Source organism: Protopterus annectens, chromosome 1.part1 (genome assembly GCF_019279795.1).
Source record: "Protopterus annectens isolate FY-2018-M chromosome 1.part1, PAN1.0, whole genome shotgun sequence".
NCBI classification, from domain to species: Eukaryota; Metazoa; Chordata; order Ceratodontiformes; family Protopteridae; genus Protopterus; species Protopterus annectens.
In genome coordinates this window covers 1,238,121,600-1,238,139,470 of record NC_056726.1, presented here as the reverse complement: position 1 = coordinate 1,238,139,470, position 17,871 = coordinate 1,238,121,600, and the positions used below count along the sequence as shown (strand labels likewise).

General features: G+C 41.8%; 1 protein-coding gene across 1 annotated transcript in view; it reads left to right on the top strand.

Annotated features, from left to right (window-relative positions):
- The first annotated feature begins 8,168 nt into the window (after positions 1-8,168).
- The window catches only part of LOC122813684 (lectin-like), a 318,203-nt gene continuing 308,500 nt past the window's right edge, over positions 8,169-17,871 (top strand). Inside the window, exon 1 of the mRNA XM_044086137.1 lies at positions 8,169-8,222. The gene's annotated coding sequence lies outside the window, so the exon portion shown is untranslated. The remainder of the gene's footprint in view (positions 8,223-17,871) is intronic.

Genomic DNA, 17,871 nt, shown 5'->3' with positions numbered 1-17,871 from the left:
CCAAATGGGGCATTGTACTCAATGATTGGACTAATGAGGGAAGAGAAGAGGGAGCCAATGACCTCTTTCCTCCTGGATGCAAAACCTTTAGTAATGAGATGTGCCACATAGAAGGACTTTCTGACCTCAGTGGCAATATGGTGGTCAGAAGAAAGGTTGCTGTCAACCTTTGTTCTTCTGTGTTCAGTAGACTACCATTGATGTGGTAATTCATGAGAACCTGCTTTTTCCCAAAGGGGATGATGACACATTTTTTTGGCATTGAGCTTAAGGCCATGGTTCTGACAACAGTTTTTGGTCTCAGTGAGGCCTTTCTGTAGGATGTCATCATCACTTGGAGAGTTAATAATAGCTCCCAACTTGCAATCGTCTGTGAACTGGGGCAGCCAGAGACCCTTCCTGTTGGTCTGGACTTCACAGAAGTAGATACCAAACAGGAGAGGACCCAGGACCAATCCCTGTGGGACTCCACTCATGACTGGTCGGCAGTCTGACTTGGAGTCAGCGACTTTCACATTGTGGGCTCTATCTGTGAGCCAGTTTACAACCCACGTAGTGATATAGGGATTGATGCCTAGCTTAGTGAGTTTTCCTATGATTCCTGAGTGGTAAATGGTATTAAAGGACTTGGCCAGATCAAGGTAGGCTGTATAAACCACCTTGCCTTCATCCACAGCTCTGGTGACTGACTCAAAGAAGTTGACCAAGCTGAGCAGGCATGATCTACCCTTCACAAAACCAAACTGTGCAGGATCCAGAGTTTGGAGATTCCCTATATCCTTGTCTATTATATCCATGGTGATGTGTTCCATAGCTTTGCATATCAGACTCACCAGGCTAATGGGGCAATAGTTCCCGGGGTCTGTAGTCCCTCCTCCTTTGTGGAGAGGGATGACTGTAGCAGTGCACCATTCGGTAGGGACAAAGCCTGAGGTGAGGCTGTGATTGAACAGGGCACACAGGTGAGGTGCCAGTTCACTCTGTAGTTCATGTAGAGCACAACCAGGGATATTGTCAGGTCCCATAGAAGTTGTATTCTTGGCCTTGGACAGTGCTGTTTTAACCTGTGCAGAAGTAATACTGGGTGCCTGCAATCTATTGGTGCTGTGATTGGTCCTCGGGGAGGGGGGGTAAAGTTGGCACTGAATCTGTCGGCCAGTATATTGGCAAATATCTGTTGGCTCGGTATAGGAGGTACCACTGTGTAGTAGTCATCTGGGTATTACAGTGGAGATTCCTTACATAACTATAGAAGGCCTTGTGGTTGTCTTTACTATCTGCTACAATTCTGTTTTCATAGCTAACTTTGGAGCATTTGATGAGGGATCTCAATTTTTTGTTGAGGCTGATAAGGGAGTTTTTCCAGTCTTGGGACTTCACCTTATTCTGCATCAGTTTTCTCCTTCGGTAGTAGAGTTTGTTTATGGCAGGGAACCACCAGACTGGCTTCCTTTTTTTGGAGGAGAGCACCTTGGTTCTATTGGGTATGGCGAGATCCATGCATTTGTGTACATGTTTGTAGAGGTCATTGGTGTATGATTTCGCAGTCATGCAACTATTCTCCATTTGCATGGGTGCCGTGAAGTTAGCCACCTCTGTTTTTAGGAGCCCAAAGTTAGCTTTGCAGAAGTTTTTCATGGTGGTTTCCTTTGCGAGGGTGGGGTGGGTGGGAGGGATGTGGATATCCAAGGTGATTAGTTTGTGGTTGGATCTAACCAGTGAGGAGTTGACTATTGGTGTAGAGCAGTGGTCAGCCATGTAAGTAATGACCAGGTCAAGGATATTCCTACCTTGAGTGGGGGTAAGAACGAGCTGGTCCAGGGCATTGGAATTAATGAATTCCAGGAAACGTTGGGCAAGTGTATTGGTACATGAGCAGCTTTCCCAGTTAATGGAGGGGGTAGTTGAAGTCGCCCAGTATGAGGGTGTTAGGTTGGATCCTAATATTCTCCAGGGTGCTTAGGAACTTGGAGTGTGAGTCTTGGGACATAGTTGGGGACATGCAGTAGGCTACAACCTGAATTGCTGTCTTACCCAATGTTAGCTGCACCTGAAGTATCTCAGATACATTATGTTGGGCTATCAGTCTGGAGGTGTGCGCATTCTTTATGAATATGGAAACACCTCACCTTTGGAGCTTCGGTCCAAGTTCTGGGGCTGACAGGTGTGGAATGAGTTGTAGCCTGGTAGTGCAGGGGTGCTTTTTGCTGCCTTGAACCAGGTCTCTGTTACGGCACAAATTTCAAAGTTCTCCACTTTAAGGAGTGCTTCGAGTGAGTGCATTTTGAGATTTAGACTTTGTGTTGAGCAGCATGACCCTTGGATTGCATTTGTTTGTAGCTGTTATGGTGGTAATTTGGTCTTTGGAACACTGCCTAAAAAGACACTATAGGGGTGGCAAGAGCCTTGGCCAGTATCCAGAAGCCCAGGGGAGACAGATGCAGGCCATCTCTGGCAAAGCATCTAGGTTTGTCAATCATGTCATCCCAGGCAGACGGATACTGGATCCCCTTAGAATGACACCAGAAACTTAACCATTTGTTGAAATCAATCATTTTCTGCTTGTACTGTGGTATCCTTCTGGGTGATGGTAGGATGCTTCTCAGGGCTAGGGTCATACCTGCCTTGGCTACATAGTCTGAGAGCTCCTCCATGTCTCTGTTGATGTAGTCCAGGAAGGTACATCTCAGGTCATTCACGCCCACATGTACAATGACAGAGTCATATTTGTACTTGTTGAGGGACCTGAGTCCGTGTGTTATGTGGCGGATCCTGGCACCTGACAGGCAGCTGACTGTTACTTTCTCCTTATTCATCCTGGTGAGTGGGACATCAGTGTGCCTCACTATCGAGTCACCTATGACTAGCGTGTTGGGCATGCTGTTTTGCCTTAGGGGCTTTGGTTGAGTGGCACAGTTTAGGAGAGTTATGTGTCTCATGATTAGTGTTGTGTTGTGGTGGTCGAGTGCATTTCTGCCTTGGGGGTCTCTGCTGTTTGGGTATATTTTTACTGACAGCCTCTGTGAAGGTGGGTGTGTGTGGTTTGTGTTTTTATGTGAAGGCATTGCCGGTGTGTGTTCTGGAGGGCTATGTGTTCCATGTGGTGTGGTGCAAGTGTTGACCTTCTCATCTTGACCAGCTATTCCAGTCTTAGCTGTAGAGTGCGTGGCTTCCAGTTTGGATATATAAGTGCATCTCTCGCAAGTCTGAGCATTGGGAGGTAAGAGGAGAGGGTTGTCAGTGTACATGAGGCAGTTGCTACATTGCCTCAGGATGCCCAAGTTCACAAGGTTGATAGGAGAAAGCACAGGGAACTGACCTTTAGACAAGATTGGAGGGGTGGGCATTAATAATAAGTACGGGAGCTGTTTCCTTGTAGAATGTTTAGTGCTGGTAGCACATTTGTGTGCTACAATAATTGCTACAAGAAGCCTGGTAAAGTGCTAGACTAATAAGCTAGTAAAAGTGCAGGAGAGGAGAAAACTAGCAGATCTAAGGGAAAAATTAAACAGCAGACTTTGGTATCTCTCAGAACCTTACAAACAGGCCTCGATACAGCAAATCTTTATCAGGACTAGACTAGTTACAGGAAAGGCGGGAAACAAGCACAAACATGGCTTTTAAACCAGAAAGTTGAAAGAGATGGAAAACTGCCCAAACAGCCAATAAACTACAATTTCTGGGACAGAAACCACTCCTCTTGTGGTAGATAGGCTACCTAGTGCTTACCACTCCCACTGATAAGCTAGAAGGCTTCCCTCCAACAAAGAAAGGCTTGGGGGGCTCAGAAGCTTACATACAGTCCTCAGAAGCTTACATACTTTAGCCATTAACCTTTGACATATGCTTTCCCATCAGAAAAGTAGGAGCCAAAGGCAAAGGAACCCAGGACAGAGCCCATCAGGAAACCACTAGTGACAAGCCTTTTTGAAGAGAAGGTACTGCGACTGTTACTGCATGCCTTTTATTAGAGAACCAATTGCAGCATAACAGGGGATATAAGGGTTTGTGTGTTAATGTTTAGATTAGTGAGTTTGTCATTAAAGTTAACATTGGGAATTAAACTGAAATTTTCAGTGAGACCCAGATGGGCAGTATAGACAGAATAGCGTTTGTTGAGACAGTATAAACATTCCTTAAAGCCCAATGGATTACAGTCAAGGGTCTGTAGGTCAAACATTTTGCTGTGATTGACCAAGATACACTTCATGATTTTACAGATGTTGCTGGAGAGGCTTAGAGCACAATAGTTGCCAGGGTCTGTAGCAGAATTTCCCTTGTGCAGTGCCACAACAATGACCATTCTTCAGAGATCAAGTAAATATCCCATGGGGGGAATAATGTTGAAAATTTTTAGGGGGGTTCAATAAATCTGCACTTTGTACATCCAAGGAGACAATGTGGCAAATCATGAGTCCATAGAGCTACTGTTTTTGGTTTTGGTATGAGCTTCTATAATATGCTCCATAGTGATTTTATGGGAAGGGAAATTGAGTTATTCAGGGAAAGGAACTTGGTGAAACTGGAACTAAACTTGCCACCTAAGACATTGGTTATGGTATTGGTTTGGGAATAAGTAGTACATCAGTGTCATTCAACTGGAGGTCAGTGCAGTGTTGGGTATTACTTCTAATACCCTTAATTTAGTTAAAAAGGCCTTATGGTTATCCTTAGAATGGATAACTACTTGTATTTCATATACTGCTTTAGTTGCCCTATTGGCATTATTGAGTTCTTTAATGGTGAGCAGGAGAACCTTTTATATGAAGTAAGTAGTTTTTTCCTTTTATTGTACAGTTTGATGGTGCTGCGGTAGTGTTGTCGCCTCACAGTAAGACGCTGTCCAGTTCAATTCTCAGAGCGTCTTCTGCGTGGAGACATGCGTGAATGGGTGTACCTTCATTGAAGGTTGTACGTCAGGGCTGGTAACTCGGCACGTAAAAATCAACTACCAATCATTAGCGGACCGGAGTTCCGCTGTGGCGACCCCGAACCAAGAAAAGCTGAAAGACACATTGTACAGTTTGATTATTGGATAGACTTACCATAAGGATTTATTTTTGAATTTCACCTTATGTTGGTTGGGGATGGAGTCTTCTCTATATTGGTTTAGATGAACAAAAAACAGAATGCATGTAGCGGTCTTAGTGACTGGTTCTGAATTAATTCAGGCCCCCCTGACAGAGATATTAGCTTTGGAGTAATCTGACAGTATGGTAGAGTTATTGGGCAGCATGATGCTTGTCTGTGGGAGAAGATAACAGATTTGTGGTCCGCTTTTTTAAACACATTTATTGAATTATTACTTGCAATGTAGAAACATTTACATTTATACAAAAGTAATCAAACTCTATTAAATTAACATAAACAAACATTATATTTCACATATATTGCTATATATCATATAAACTAAGCAACATTACATAAATTAAAAAAAGGGTCAGAAATTGAATAAACAAGAAACATGTTTGCTAAACCATCACTTACGACATAAGCAATCATACATTTATATAAATGATAATAAACCACGCCGACACAATCCTAGTTGCAAGCATTTTACATCACAAACCATACTGACACACTCCCAGTTGCAAACGTTATACATCACTTATAATCTACCCAATTATTTTCAGCCAAACATTACATAGCTCGTTTAAGTTCTGCCGCCTTTTAAACCTCATTAGGGAATAGCATTAGTGATGGTTCAGCGGAGGCAACATTTGTTAGAATGAGGTTAAGTATATTGTCACCTCTGGTGGGAACTTAGACTATTTGATCTAGGTAGTTAGTATGGATAAAACTGAGGAACCACTGGGTGTATTTATTGTCGTGCAAGGCTTCCAGTTATGGTATGGGTAGTTAAAATTACCCAAGTCTGGTATATTGGAATTATTAGGCATAGAATTCAAAATGTTGAGCTCGTATTAGCATGGTCATGCGGAGAGACAGAGAGGGCTCTATGGTTAGCAGTAATTTAGTAACTGGCTTTGTTTAGTATGACTAAGATATACATGAGTTTTAAATCAGTGTCATGAAGGATTTGGTGCCATGTAATGGGGAGTGGGTACATATGAGTACACTATCAGTGGTCGCAAATGTCAGAGAGTGATAGATGCAGTAACCTGGCATGGAGGGAGTGGTACATTGAAATCAAGTTTCAGTAATTACACTCATATATCTCTGTATCTGAGCATCAGGACGACCACAAGATAAGTTTTATTCGGACTCCTAGCATTGAACACTGCTACCTTAATGTAAGTCAGATTGGAATTTGGTAGGTTGGAATGTCCAAGAGATGGACATTGCCTAAAGAGATGTTACAGGGTTAGAAAAATACAGCCAATAAGCATAAGCCTTGAGGGGGGAGAGACAGAGAGAGAGAGAGAGCTACATGCCAGCCATGGTAAAATGGACTGGCTTGTCAGTTATTGACTCCCATACTTACACACATTGGATTAGATTAGCCTATCACTTTATCATCTTTTCCCTCCTCACATGAATAGCTCTGTGTACAGCCACCATATGGATTGCAATGTCTTTTTATGATCTACAGTTAATCATGTCCTCCATAGCTACTGTTTGGATCTGTTAGCCAGATTCTTTCCCTTATACAGAGTGCCACAGTTGTTATTGTATTCCACTACCCAACCATTCTTGCTACAGAATGAGTATCCTACCTTATAAAGTTATATCACAGTTATGGTTGTGTGTGTAGCATGTACATCCTACTACCATAGTATCTAAGTGCTGTTCTTTCACTAAAGCTTTTGAGTCTGTATACATTTTTTTGCCCATACTATAGGTAATTGTTCTCATTGACCCTCCTTTTCTTTTGTGTTGCTCTTTACCACTGATATAGCCTCTCCCCCTCTGTTTATCATTGATAATGTCTTAATCATGTTCTTCCACTTGGAATTTGCATCCTTACATCTTCTGCTGTTTTTTTGGGAGTTACATTTGAATTTCCATGATGCTACTTGATAAACACTCATTTTCCTGTTTAAATGCTTGCCAATGTAATAATTTAACCAGCCGCCTAAAATCCTGCTTCCCTTCCAAGAAAGATTCATGCCCTCATGCCACTGCATAGGTCAAGATCATTCTAAGATGCCCAATTGTCCACTCAAGACAAAACTCTGAGATCCGCACCATCTGTTTAGCCATGTATTGAACCCAGCGATGAGAAGACTCTTATACAAAGCCATTCTGTGGACAGATAGCACATCCTAAAGCAGTCTGTATGCATTTTATAGACATCCAGGATTCTATTGTATTGTTAGGGCTCATAGCAAACCTTATATATATTATAAATACACATATTTATATGTGTGTATACATATTTAAAACAAGTTATAAGTACATATTTTAAAGTTTATTAACACTAAAGTGTACAGATTTAAATGTGATATGATTACAGAGTCTAATAAACTAGAACATAATCCACAAAACTACTTACCCCACATTTTATTAAAAGAAAATCTTTGGGTTTTATTAGTTAGAAACTAACATTCTTGTCATTTTGCTTTAGGGACAGTGAACAAACATATACGTGATGTTTGGTAATCCTATTTATTAACGATAATGCACACTGTAAACAGATTGCTTTTAATATTAATGCAACTTACTTATAACAGTTAACATTCTAGGTGTCCAGGAAATCTAGACAGACAGTTTACTTCTTTACAATTTACAATGTGCATATTTATTCTATGTTTTAATAATAATTTTGACAAATAATTTGTACAAATTAAAATACAGTGTGGCAATCATATTTTTTTAAAAATAAATGTATATTGTTACAGTTTGCTATCATTAATTGGTTATATTTTAGCCTTTAAAATCACAGAAAAGTAGAAAAATACATTTCTGAAGATAGAAAGCCAAACATATAGCAAATTCATATTTCTCTGATACTTCAACAGAAAAAATGATGCAAACTTAAAAGCCAGGTTTGTTACCAAACCCTAATGTCTAATTGCAGTACATAATTTTGCCTAACCACTTGTAATACAAACTTCTAAAACATTTCAGAATATCTGACAGAATGCAATGTAGATAATTAGATAAGGAGGGGAGGGGGCCTCATGCCTGTGGTCTCTATTGGTTTATTGGTGTAAGACCAGTTCCTCAAAAGCAGCAAATAAAAAACCCTCCATACGATGATACATCCAATGTCAGTGCTAAGAGAACCTCAGAACTCACTCGTTAGAGATTAGACACAGGTATGGTACATATTCAGCATTCTTTTATTAATTTAGTTTATTTTCTTTTTCTTCATTTGGCTATTTAATCCAATTTCCAGTTTTTACATAAAGTTGCTATTTCATTTTTCTTCAGTTGTACAGATTTCCTGAACTCAGTAGCAAAGAGATTGGATATTATATTGTTCCTTGCATTATGCCTTGGGATTGTTGCTACTGAGACATTTTGCTTACTGAGATATAAATTGTGATAGCTGATATTTGGATTTTTTTGACAAAACTTAGGGATTGAAGATTTGGTAAAAAAAGAATATCAGACAAGATAATCACATCACATTTTCAAATCTGTTTTATTTAGTATTATCATAGCCTATACTATGTTATGCGTGTATGCATGTAGTTTGTGTGTGTCTGTGTGTGTATGCACCATTAATGAAAGAAAATGAGGGAGATAAATATTTTAAAATATAAACATTATATTTGTCCAGCTGTTCTTAGGTACTAAAAGTAAAATGGTTTTACTGTAGTTATTTTTGCCATAGTAGTATACTGCAGTGATATTAACCACCAGCTTATTTAAGTGCTTCCACATCTGTCACATAATATTTTCATACAGAGAATCTAATTTATTTTTAAACACATCAGAATTTAATTAATTTCTAAGACTTTCGGGGAGGTGTCACTGTACCTTATGGTAAATCTGTTCACCTTTTTCCTAGCTTTGGCTGATATCACACTGTAACATGTGACTTAGTCCTCCAACTCACTGTGCTGTTCACTGTATGTGTAAACTGCACTGAATTTAAAAATTCATTTAAAGTATTTTGTTACCTCTGGCCTGGGTAATGGCTGAAAAAGGTCCTCAAACAACCCACCCCATTGTTAACAAATAAAATAAATAAGCAAATAAATAAACTAAAAAATAAATAAATATGGTTCCTGTTTACAGGTTATATACTCTTATACTACTCTTCTTTGCATAAATTTTTCTGGATGTAATTTTTGGGCAAGGAAGATGCTTAGGACTCTCCTGTAATACCTACCTCCCCCAACCCACAGGTCCTACTTGTTCCCAGCCTGGAGTCACATTGAAGAGAGAACCCCCAATAAGTACAAAAGTTTGAAAGGGAACTCAGGGTAGTCCTAGTGTGACATCATTCTCAGTATCTGCTTGGATAATATGTTTAAGGACCTGCTCCTCTCCCCTGTTAACTTATGAGACTAGGCCTCTGCTTCCCTCCCCTAATAACTGCTGAGGCTGAGCCTCTGGTATTGGCAGATGATGCATACTTCAACACTCCCAGTATATTTCTTGGCATTGCACAGTGTTGTCCTTGGTCAGCAGTGACTCAGCTATAGCGTCAAGCCCTATCAGGTGGTAACTGAACAGCAGACCTAACCACTACCTTCTGTCCAGGATGGAATTCTACAAGAGCTCACAAGCAGGAAGAGCTGTAGGAAAATAGATCACTCCATCCCAACTTGAATAAGAGCTGCCAGTTATTTCTGCTGACTCCAAAACAAACTTAGATACCATGCAAACCATCAACAACAAAATCTGTTGCTTCATTACCAACTAAGCCTACACAGAGCATCACTGCATCATTCTGTTTAAAGCCATCTGGCTCCTCATGAAAAAAGACCCCCCACCCCAAGAAGAAGATATGTTCTTTGTTGCATTCAGACAGCAGTTGTGGTTCCATCTCTTTTTGCTACAGAGCCAGCCTTCTTCTACTAATCTACTAGTAAGGTGAGTAGCTAACAAGGCACTGTCTGAAAACCTGAGTTACCCAAATGGAATTCATCATTTTTAACAATTTCCTGATTTGTGTACATTGGTTTATGTAAAAGATAGTATGAGCTAGTGTGAGATGAAGACACCTAATCATAGCTACTACCTTAACCTGTCCTAGCTCTTAAGTGTTGCACAGCTGTGTTCTCAAAGCACAGAGCTGACTGGAAATGCTACCACAGTATCATAGTACAATACTAGGCTATCACCCCAAGGGGGCCATTTTGAGCTAGCTGAGCACCCCATATAAAACTGGATAAGTAAGGGTTCCCAAATATTTTGCGGGGGTGTGTATACTTGGGCAGGGGTAGTCGAACATTTACAAGCATTATAAGTTTGATTCATACTGAAATATTGGTGTTTATGTGTTCCTTTAATAAGGAGGTTGCTATGTTTTAATTTAAGAATAAGGACTGTGGATGCTTGCTGACTAGTGACCACCATCTTGTTTAATGTGTGGGATGACGACTGGCGGAACATGCCACCCAAGGTGACTATTCACTTTAAGTGTCACCATTTGAATGTGTTCCTTGAGGTTACATTCCTGTTAGTCATAACTCCCATATACTTTATGGATTTTATTACATGATCCACTGCTGCAACATCCGATCAGTTGCTGGCTCCAAACAAAATGGCCACAGACAGAGATGGACTGAGACACAGTCTTCTGCTGACAAGCCAGGGATGTGCTTTCTCGAAAACATCATTTAGGCTGTTACATTAGGGAGACAGCAAGCATTCTTCACAAGGACAGCATCATTTCAACAAACTGGAGTGCTATGATATTTCCTTATTACTGCTTCAGATCTTTATTACTTTAATTGGGGGAAGCCACCTTTATCCCTCTAAGAGACCTAGAACTGATTTTCCTTCTGATTCTTCTGATCAGGATTCTGAAATTTCTGTTTCTTCTGATGACCAGGATTTGCCCTTATCTACCTATGAGGATTCTGATGCAGAGGATTCCATTCCCGCTCTTTCCCCTCCAGAAGATTTCTCTTTTGGTGAAACTTTGCACACTCTTAGGGAACATTTCTGCTGGGAAAGCCAGGATTACTCTGACTCCAAAAAGAGGCTTAGGGAATACTTACTCCTACTTCAACACAGGCCTTTAGCTATTCCTCCTGTACTGGACATTGTAGATGATGCCTACTTGGAATCTAGCCTGGCCCCAGATACTTTACCTTTGGCTCCCAGGAAACCTGACAGGTATTACAGAGTACCTAACTCTCACAAGTTCCTCTTTAAGAATACTACTGTGGACCCAGAGACTATTTCACAGGGACCCAAAGGCATTAAGGCTACTACTGCCAAAAATCCTACCCCCTTTGATAGAGATTCCAGGGCCCTGGACAGATGGGGTAAGAAGGTATACACTTCTGCTACTTTGGCCATTAGGGCCTTAAACTGCCAGTTTTATATGTTAAAGTATCAGCAGCATATTATTGGATTACTTAAACAGAAACTGATGTTAATTCCTGACTGTGCTGAAAATAAAGAATTACAGGATTTAATGCATTCTACTGAGCAAGTTGGTAAACATACTTTGCATCTTGTAGGGCTGCTGTCACTGGGTCTGTTCTTAGAAGGCATGCTTGGCTTAAGGAGCAAATTTTGCCAGATCATGTTAAAGCTAAATTACTGGATGCTCCCTTAAACCAAGACCGCCTGTTTGGCAACAAAGCAGAAGAAGTACGTAAAAAGATGGAGGAAAAAGCTAAATCTATGCAAACTGTTAAAGATTTCCTGCAAGTACAGCCTCCCAGATTCAGTAGGCATTGGCCTTCTAAGAATTGGTCCTTTCCTGTCTCTTCCAGGCCTTCTCAGTCCAAACCCAGGAACAGCAGACCACCTAGGCTACAGTCTCAAGGTACTCACAGGCCTAAGCAGTGGGGGGCTCCCACCTCCAAAGCTGGAAGTAGTAAGACACCCCCCTATGGTAAACTGTCTCAATGACTTAAACTTAAACCTTCCAAGCTGTGCTCAACTGACTGCTCCTTTAGGGGAGGGGAGGGCATGCAAAAAACTGGGAACACATTACCCATATAGTTTCCCAAGGATACAGATTCCACTGCCACACCTTACCAACCCCAAAAGGTTGGCCAGACCTACCTCCAAATCAGCGGGCAGAGGCTCAACAGCAGGTTCTCTCTCTTCTAAGTATCAGGGCTATTTAACCTGTCCCAGCAGAAGAATGAGGACAACGTTTTTACTCCAGACTTTTCCTGGTACCCAGAAAAGACAACTCCCGGCATCCTATCCTGGACCTATCTATCCTAAACACCTTTTTGGTAATCCCAAAATTCAAAATGCTAACTCTTCATCATCTGCTTCCCATGCTAGGCAAAAATGCCTGGTTGGCAACATTGGACCTAAAGGAAGCTTACCTGCACATCCCAATAAGTTAATCTTGCAGAAAAAACTACGCTTCAGAGCAGGCTACATGCACTATCAGTTCTCTGCACTGCCCTTTGGCTTATCTACTGCACCCAGGGTATTCACAAAATGCCTAGCTCCAGTTATTGCATTCTGCAGGCAAAGAAATATTCAAATATACCCATACCTGGACGATTGTTAATATATATGTATATATATATATATATATATGGTTCTACCTGACTTCGTCGACAGCGCAGAAGACCGACAGCGGAATTCGGAGCTCCAGAAGATCAACGAAGAAGACCGGCCGAATCGCGAGTGGCAGAACATCGACAATGCAGAAGACCGACACGACGGATGACAACACCAACGCCGAGGATGCCGACATGGGGAAAGGCTGTGTGAGTATGCGGTAGTGACGGACGTTAGGGTGCGAGGCAGGTAAGTGTGGAGATTGACGGTCTGTGGGGATAGGGGTGGGTTAAGTGAGTTAGGGTTAGGGAGCGATAGGGTGGGTTAAGTGAGTTAGGGTTAGGGCGCGATAGGGGTGGGTTAAGTGAGTTAGGGTTAGGGAGCGATAGGCGTGGGTTAAGTGAGTTAGGGTTAGGAGGCGATAGGCGGGTTAAGTGAGTTAGGGTTAGGGCGGGTAGGTAAGTGTGCGATAGTGACGGACCTTAGGGTTAGGGTAAGGTTTAGTGTGGGCTTGTAAGGATTTTGGTGTGCTTGTGTTGTGTGTGTGGTTTGTGGAATGGGGATGTGTTTTGGTTTTAATAATTGTTATTGTGGTGTGTGCAGTGTATGGGGTTTCGTGTTTGTGTACCGTCGGTTATTTCGTTGTCGGTTATGTGTGGTTTCGTGTTTATGGACTGTCGAATATGTGGTGTCGGTGATGTGGTTGTCGGTGTTGTGTGGTTTCGGCTATGTCAGGTAGAACCATATATATATATATATATATATATATATATATATATATATAATATAGATAATTCAGGCAGAAAGCCAAGACATACTTTTAAATCATCTGGCATTTGTAAATAAACTGCTAACCTCACTGGTGTACACCATCAACGAAAAGAAATCTCATCTAGTACCCTGCCAACAAATTGTATTCCTGGGAGCAAGCCTGAACACAACTTCCCAGATGGCTTACCTCATGCCAGAGAAACAAGTTTATTTGACAGCCTACTTCAAACTACTGGCCACAAAGACCCAGCTGTCTGCAAGGAAAATACTGCAATCCCTGAGGTTCATGGCCTCTTGCATCCTACTAATTCCATATGCAAGACTGCATATGAGGAAACTACAATGGTATATAAAAAGCCTATGGCGTCAACATTCTCAGGACCTGGAATCAATGATTCCTATCATTCCTTGTATAAAGACAGAGTTTTTTTGGTGGGCAGAGGCCTGCTACCACAACAAGGGACTGCCATTCACTCTACCCCCTGCCACCCAAACCCTAACAACAGATGCATCAGACTATGCATGGGGGGCTCACTTGGCAGGGCAGTGCTTTCAGGGCAAATGGAACCCGAGTCAAATGCACCTGTATATCAATCAAAAAGAAATGTTAGCGGTACAGAATTCTCTGACAGCCTTCAAGGACCACATTCTTCCAGGACAATTATTGGTAAAGACAGACAATGCCACTGTTATGTGGTACATAAACAAGCAGGTGGGAACCCACTCATACCTTCTCTGCAGACTAGCCATGGCTCTGTGGAACACAGCCTTGAGCTATCAAGAGCACGTACAAGCTCAATTCCTGCCAGGCAGGCTAAATTCACTGGCAGATGACCTAAGCAGAAATCTCATGGACCCGCATGAGTGGAAACTGGAACCAAAGATATTGAACATGCTGAGAAACAAATGGGGGAGCCCAGAGATAGACCTTTTTGCCTCCCCCCAGGACTACCAATTGGACAAATTCTACAAAAGGACTCCCCACAGACAAGCTTGGAAAGTGGATGCCCCATCCTTCACCTGGGAAAACCTGTCAGTTTATGCCTTTCCCCCTCTGCCTCTCCTCTCCAAAGTTCTACTAAAGATCAAACAGGACAAACCAAGGACAATACTCATTGCACCAGAATGGCCACACCAAAACTGGTACTGCCTCTTGCGCAGTGTGTCACTGCTGGAACCATGGCACCTGCCTCAGACGTATTCCCTGCTGTCCCAGCAGGAGGGCCAGATTCTGCACCCCCAGCTTCAAACCTGAACCTTGCAGCCTGGCTAATTGCCTAAGCTCTCCATTACCATCCCTCAGTAAGCAAGTGCTGGATGTCATTCTGGAGGCAAGGAGGCCTAGTACTAGAAAATCCGATGCTGAAAAGTGGAAAAGATACTGTTCCTGGAGCCAAACTCATGGTATGGGCACAACAGTGCTCAGTGTACCTCATATTCTTCAATACATAATAAAGATGCTTCACAAGGGCCTTTCCTTCTCTTCTATTAAAATTCATGCCTCTGCCATTTCAGCACATTATAATATGGAGCCACCCATCTTCTCTCACCCCCTGGCTGAAGCAATTCCTCAGAGGGGCCAAAAATTTAAGACCACCCAGGAGAGCCCCTACTCCAGCCTGGGACCTTAACTTTGTGTTGGAAAAGCTCACTCTACCTCCTTTTAAGCCAGCTGCAACTGCGGAGTTGAAATTCCTTTCTTGGAAAACAGTCTTCCTTCTAGCCATCACTTCAGCAAAAAGAGTGTCTTAATTACAGGCCCTAATGGCAGTGGAGCCCTTCATCATCTTCCATGCAGACAGGGTGTCCCTCAGGACCAATCATTCCTTTATGCCCAAGGTTGTATCCAGTGTGGCCCTTAATCAGTCCATTCATTTGCCAACCTTCTTTTCTAATCCACATAACAAAGGAGAATGAATACTGCACTCTTTGGATGTGCACAGACAACTTATATTTTATTTGGACAGGACTAAGCCTCTCAGGAAAACTGAACAGCTGCTAGTTGCCTTTGCTACAGGGACAGAGGGGAATGCCATTTCAAAGCAAACCATTTCTAAATGGATAGGCCATTGCATTCATTTCTGCTAAAAGCATCATGGAACACCTACCCCACAGGGGATAAGATCACATTCCACCAGCGCTGCATTTACTTCAACAGCCTTTCTCAGAGGTGTTCCTACCAGGGGCATCCTAGAAGCTGCTACCTGGAGTTCTGTTCATACCTTCACCAAGCATTACCACTTGCCTATTTTTTCTAAATCCAGTACTGGTTTTGCCACTGCAGTCTTGCAGGGCCTAATAGCTGGTCCCAATGCTCTCTAATTGCCTCATCCCTTCTTTAGCTTTGAGAATCTACCCAAATGTAATGACTGCAACAGTGAAAGATGAAGAACATAGTACAGTTGTGTACACTTACCATAAATGTAGATGTTCGAGTGTATTCACTGTTGCAGTCCTGGTTACCCTCTCTCCAGCCCCCCGAATTCTATTGGCTATACCTCTCTTCTTGTTTACTGTATTTAAGCTTTCTGGTGTATTTACTTTTTGTTGGAGGTGTAATCTTGTATATAATTGCTTTCCATTATGGGGGCACCTGACATCTAGGGCAAGAAAAACTGATGTAATGGGGTCGGCTGTATGCTTTATATCCCTGACAACTGATGTCATGGAAGAAGAGACAGTAACCAACGCAGGACCCAAGTCTTTGATAATCAGGCCGGCTGAGGACTACTGCAAGCAGATAACCCAAATGTAATGACTGAAATGCTGAATGCACTCGAACATCTAAATTTATGGTAAGTGTACACAACTGTACTTTCTTGCTACCCTTTATGAGTACTTAATAGTGTCCATCTCCCAAATCAAGGAAAGCCATATATGGTAACCTTGGTGTAAATTAATGTCTACCTATCCAATCATCAAGACTAGTGTTAAAAGCCGACAAAGTAGTACTTAATCCATAGGTTGACAGTATGTTGAGTTAGGATCCTATCCCTCCAGCAGGTCTTCTTCATATGTTGGTGTAAATTTAGATTACTAGTATAGGTGTTTGTAGAGGCACTGATTTTGTGAATATGTAGCAGATCAGATGGGACTGGGTCTTTTATGGCTTGCAAACCAAGACAGAGGTCACCTTGGAACAGCCATTTTCTAAAGTACTTACCCATGTCAAGGCTTTAGTGGTATCATCCCATAGCACTTTTGGTAAGCCAAAATATAGAATGCCTACAGCATATATTGGGTCTGCCCTGAGTCTTTCTTCCATTAAGCCACGGCTGGAAAACCTATGATGGAAGGCAGCCAGAGGACATCTTCTCTATGTTCCTAGACTACCTCAACTGACTCCTTTTTGATTCATCCCATCCCATCCCAGAGAAACAGCAGCTGTATTCCAAGAATCTCCCAACTTGTCAAGCTCCACTGTCATTCCTGGAACATTAGCACAGTTATCTGGCAAAGGATCCTAAGTTATGCTGCCTGTACCTATAATCTCAACCTCACAGTCATTATCAGACATCTCTGTCCATAACTAAGAAGTGAGACCCAGATTGTGCATTAAACAAAGACCTTTGGAGTATGACAGAGTTGCCACACCACCTTCACAGTTTGGTGCAACATCTGTAGTCTTGTCACAGTAGAACTTACCTGATGACGTTTCCAGATTCCATCTACTTTTAGTCACAAAGAAGACCCCATACCTAATATGCTCCACCTAAGGTCATTACTCTCCACTGAACTGCAGACAATAATCTGGTCTCTTCCAGGACAGGACTGTGACCTCAGATTTGGAGGTGCTGATTTTCATCCCATCTGTTTCATACTCAGCTGTCAGCCACTGCATTGAATGCTGAAGATTACAGTTACTGGAAGCTAAGAGAAAGATAGGTAACCATTTGAAATATTGGGACTTGCAGTCTCGTAATGTGGAGACTGAATGGCTGAAAATCTGGCTTACATATATGAAACCTAAGATTTCCATTTCTCAGACAACTCCATTTTCTCTGAACTATGGCAATGGGAGAACTGGTATATATAAGTAGTTTGGGGATGCAGGTGGGCTTACCCACCCTGAAGAAAGAAGTTTAAAGGAGAAGGGCTTCATTCAATATTAGCTCTTCTGGATTTTCTATTTTTTTTTTTGTTTTTTTTTTTTGACATGTTTGGAACTTGGCATTTAAGTCCAAACATTTCAATGGGTGCAAAACAATTTCATCTGCAAATAATAACAGTGCAACTCTCACATTTCCATACTGTAAAGCAACTTAATATCTGTCCATGGAATTTATGATCAGGGTGAGTGAGAACCTTTAGTCGAGTCCCAAATCTTTATGCTCAAATACAGTGACTCAATAGCTCACAACAGGGGAGCTAGTACCCTATACTCATACATCACCTTTCACAAAGTATTCCAAGGTATAGAGTAATATGCTTTCTCCAGTTCCACAAACCACATGTAGACAGTACTGCAAAGCTTCCTTGATCTCTCCAATATCCAGGCTAGGACACATATTTTATTCATGGTTCCATGACCAGGAT